Raw genomic sequence first — 5000 nt, 5'->3', positions numbered from 1 at the left:
AATGTGAATCTTTTTTAAAATTTAACATTTTTATCAATTCCGTGACGGTATTATTATTATTATTATCATCATCATCATCTCGAAAAAGACGTTTTTGTATAGATTTTCCCGTATTTTGTCTATCTAGGAGCAACGGCGATGATGATGATTTTCGTCGTCGAATAGAAAATTTAGGACGACGACGACGACGACTATGACGACGATGATGATGATGATGACATTCTTTCATTAAAGGAATGATATGTAAAGCGAACAAGTCGATAATTTCGCATATATCTCCGTGTGAAATACTAATTGATGCTAATATTATTTTCAAAATGTAATTAATAACATTTTTATCTAAAACTATTCCCATACCCTTTGTTATATTTTTAATATATCTTTTCATTTTCTTAGTATAAAACCTTTTAATTTCATCCCTTTTTGTCATTGGTTATCTTATCTTTTTTTAATTAAGAAGAAGAATCGATTCTTTTTTTATTTTTTTAAATAAAAAAAAATAATAGGAATAATAATAAAAAATAATAATAATAATGAGATGATGATAAACATTGTTGTATTTATTATTATTTGCAAAAAAAAATATATATCTATATATATATAGTTCGACTGAGAAAAAAAAAAGTAGTAGTAGTAATAGTTTTCAATTGCACATTCTAAAATGAGAAAGGGTTTTTTAAAAAAAATGTACGCTACTACTACTACTACTACTACTATTACTATTACTACTACTGTCGCTGCTGCTGATGCTGCTGCTGCTGCTGCTGTTGTTGTTATATGACGATTAATTAATTGAGAGAAAAAAAAATGATCTGTATGTGATAAAATAATAATAATAATTATTATTAGTACACATTTATTAGGCACGATATTACAAATTTTTAAAAAATAATTTTTTTAATTTCCAAACAAAAATAAATGAAGACAATTTTCATTTTTCAATCAAAAAAGCGACAATGAATAAGATCAAAGCAGCGGCGGTGGCGGTGGTGAATAAGACGACCAACAACAACTTGTATAACAAATTATTATTTCAATTATTTACAATATTCCCAATCATGATACGTCTGATACAATTTAGACGGTCAAAGTATTTTTAAATTTATTTAAAACGGTATCTTTAGCCACTATGATACACTCACTAGAACTTGATAGACGTGGCACTTTTGAGTTACTCGATGCCGAGCTCGCGACTGACAATTTTCAACATATCGTATTGGTATTCGTACCGGAGAATCATAGTATCGATGCGGATTATGTATACAAGGTAAAACAAAAACTCGGTAAACACGTCATTTTTGATATTTTTACTAAACCTACTAATGTAAATGATTTAAGAAAGATAAATGAATGGGCGGAGGAACTGGGGATGGTCGGGATACAGTTTTAGATAGTATTCCTTCAGCTAGATATTCATTTTTCTGTCGATCAAGATTTGACGATAAATGGTTTTATAAATTTAATCCAGGTTGTACCAAACCTGAGCTTTTCCATACTGGCCCTCCTGAAGAATCGTTTCACATTGATATGATGCATTATATAAAAGAGTGCCGGATTAAATGTGTGTCTCTAATGTTTGGACCATTAGATTGTAAAGTGTATCAAATACCTTACCGAAGTGATCGTAATAGTATGTTTGTCATTCTTCCCCGAGATAGTTTCGCCACGCGCATTAGTAGAAAACATATTGTCACAAGAAAGTCTATATCAAATTATAGACGTAATGCGTAAACATGGATCGTATCAATCATTTTCCGGTATTACTATGCCCAAATTTATTCACAAAGTTAAATATAGTTTTAATCAAACATTTTCACATATACCCGAAATGCAAGCGTTAATAGAAACGCCAATGTTTATTAATAAAATGTTTAAAAATAACCAACGTGCGATCGAAAATGTGAATTACGAAGGCATTGTAGAAATTAAAAATGACGAAAGGGGTACATGTATACGATCTAGCGCGCATTGTTATATGATGGATGGTGGCCCCCCCGAACTTTTATTAAATAGACCATTTATATATCTCATTTGTAATGAAGATACGAATACAGTTACATTTATCGGTACATTTACAGGTAAAACTATTTGAATAAATAAAAAATATGAATTCAAAAAATACTACTATTCCTCTTCCTTCTACTTCTAATGATGATGATGATGAAAATGGTTTTTTATCTATTCGACATTTACCAGAGATTTCAACGACGACGACGATAACGTCTCCGATAAATATAAGTAATTTATTTACTTTTAATGATAATATTCCAGAAACACTACCGGAAATAGAATTGGATCGAATTTCAAATAGTAATAATAATAATGATCTTTCCCCCCGGGGATATGGAGTGAATTGTCACAACGATAGAAAATTTATTAAGTTCGCTACCACGAATTTCCTTCGCCACCATTTGCCAATATATCGTCGCATCAAAAAATTAAGCGAGTTGATGATGAAGTGCAAGCCATTTTAAAAAGACATGGAATAAAAACGTCTAATGATAATAATGATGGAATGAAAATGTCTAATAATAATAATAATTTTTATTATAAAAATGATGACGGATTGAAAAAGTTATAATAATAATAACGATGATGGTGAAGATAATTTATTATTACGCGAACTTCAACAATTAATACGTAAATATAATCGTCATTCATAATTTTTTTATAAAAAAAATATACGTATATATATATGTAAGGTATAGTTTTTTTTAAAATAAAAAAGATCAAAATGGAAAAAATTTATAATACAAATCATCGAGAGATTGTTTTACTTCCTAATTCTGTACAGGAATATCCGTATATCGTAAAGAAATTTTCTTTACGTAAAAATGATAAAAAAAATTGTATATTTTTAATATAGATAAAAACATTAGCTAAACAATCTATTAGATTAAAAAATGTAGCGAATAAATTAATTTTAATGAATACATCCCAAAACAAGACTGTTGTAATAAAACCGGGCGCTCTTTTAGCTAATGCGAGGTTATGTCAAACTACTTGTCCCGATTTAGTATTAAAAGAAGAGAGTAGTAGTAGTATAGTAGTAGTTGGTGGTGGTGATGGTGGTGGTGGTGAGAATAATAATAATGACGACGATGATAAAAGGGGAAATAATACAAGAGGAAAGGGAGGATTTGGTTCTACCGGTATATAAAAAATGGATTTTATAAAATATTGTATAATTTGCCAAAACTTTTTTTATTATTATTACAACTTTAATAATAATGATAATAATTGTCCATATTGTTTTTCTTCATTTTATAAACGCATTTATGTCAATGTTTCAAAGAATAATAATAATAATTTTACTCCTCCTAAATATTATTTAATTGCATCGATGATAGAAAAAGAGGCGAGTTCTAATAGTGGTGGAAAATTCATTCTGCGTAGTGAAGATTTTCGTAATAAAAGTAATGTAACTAAAAAATCTCATATTTACGTGAATATATGATGATGCTGATGATGATTATAAACTAGTTATACTTTTATAATTATATAAGAATGCGTTAAAATCGCACTTGGAATAAAAGTTAAAATTGTTTTTATAATCGGATTCAGCCATTTGTTTCAGAAACGAAATGACATTTTGATTAATTTTATCATTAGCCTCGTCTCTAATATTTATATTTTTCATATCTAATACCTTATAGAATAAATATAAAAGGGATGAAATAAACATGTATCCATGGTTATCATCATTAATAAATTCAAAATAAAATTTTATACCATTTTTATTATATCGACCTATAATATTCATATCATTCAAATTAATTTTTTTTACAAAGTAAAGGCTATCTATACCTGTTTTTGCCATCTCTATTTCTTTTATTTTTTCTAAATTTAAGTTTTCCATTTCATTTGGAATGAGAAATCTTTTACACTTGTATTGTTTCGATACAATATACTTAAGAGTATAATCTATATCAACTGGTTCGGATAAATTATATACTTTAACTTTCATCATCATCATTATGATTATTTTTTAAATTTAAAAAAAGATATATAGTAGTAGTAATCATCCTTTTTAAAAACTCTTATTACTCATATATATTATTATAATCATCATCATAATGCATAAAGACAATGTAATGATTATTCCACTTCATCTCGTCAACCCTTTTATAAAAATTTATCCACCAGCCATTCTCCCTTTTAATATACTGAGAGATTCAGTCTTTTCAGATCATTGGAATCACTATTATGATAAAAATGAATATTATTATTATTATTATTTTTATAAAAATGCTTCACAAAAGCAAAAAAAGGATTTTGTAACATGCCTTTTACAGAAATTAAATAGAAATTTTTTAATCAAAGAAAATTGTATATACGATTTTGGTTACTATGATTTTGATATACCATATAAATTTAAAAATAATATTCTAATAAACGAACAAAATATATCTAAAAATTTTATTTATATTTCGAGTAAAGAAATAAATTTTGAAAAATATCATCATCATAATAATGATGATGATGATATTATTAAAAAGCTAAAAACATTTGAAGAGTTTAAAAATTATCATATTGAAAGAATAACATCAACGTCACTAAGTTTAGCGAATGATTTAAAAAAAAATAAAAATAAAAAATGACAACAACAACCATTACAAAACCATTTAGCTATTTAAGCGCAAAACTTTTACTTATTTTCAACCAAAACAAAGATATTGATATTGGTCAAGTTAAAGAAATTTTACAATACGAAAAAAGCGATTCATTCGTTGATAACAATATGATACGACAAATTTTACAAATAGACAAAATAAATCAAGAAACTAATTTGAGCGAAAAAATTACTAAAATCATCGATGAAATTTCATTATTGAATAATTATAATGATATTGATAAATATGCTTTATTAATTGAAATTATAAATAATAGAATATCGACAAGATTGTATTCTACTACGAGTGAATTTTTCAACTTGTTGGAGATGGGTCCTAATAATAAAAAAAGACTTTTGGAAAATGAAACTACTACAACAACAACAA

Source organism: Macrobrachium nipponense, chromosome 2 (genome assembly GCF_015104395.2).
Source record: "Macrobrachium nipponense isolate FS-2020 chromosome 2, ASM1510439v2, whole genome shotgun sequence".
Classification (NCBI taxonomy): Eukaryota; Metazoa; Arthropoda; class Malacostraca; order Decapoda; family Palaemonidae; genus Macrobrachium; species Macrobrachium nipponense.
Note: the sequence above shows the minus strand (reverse complement) of the source record.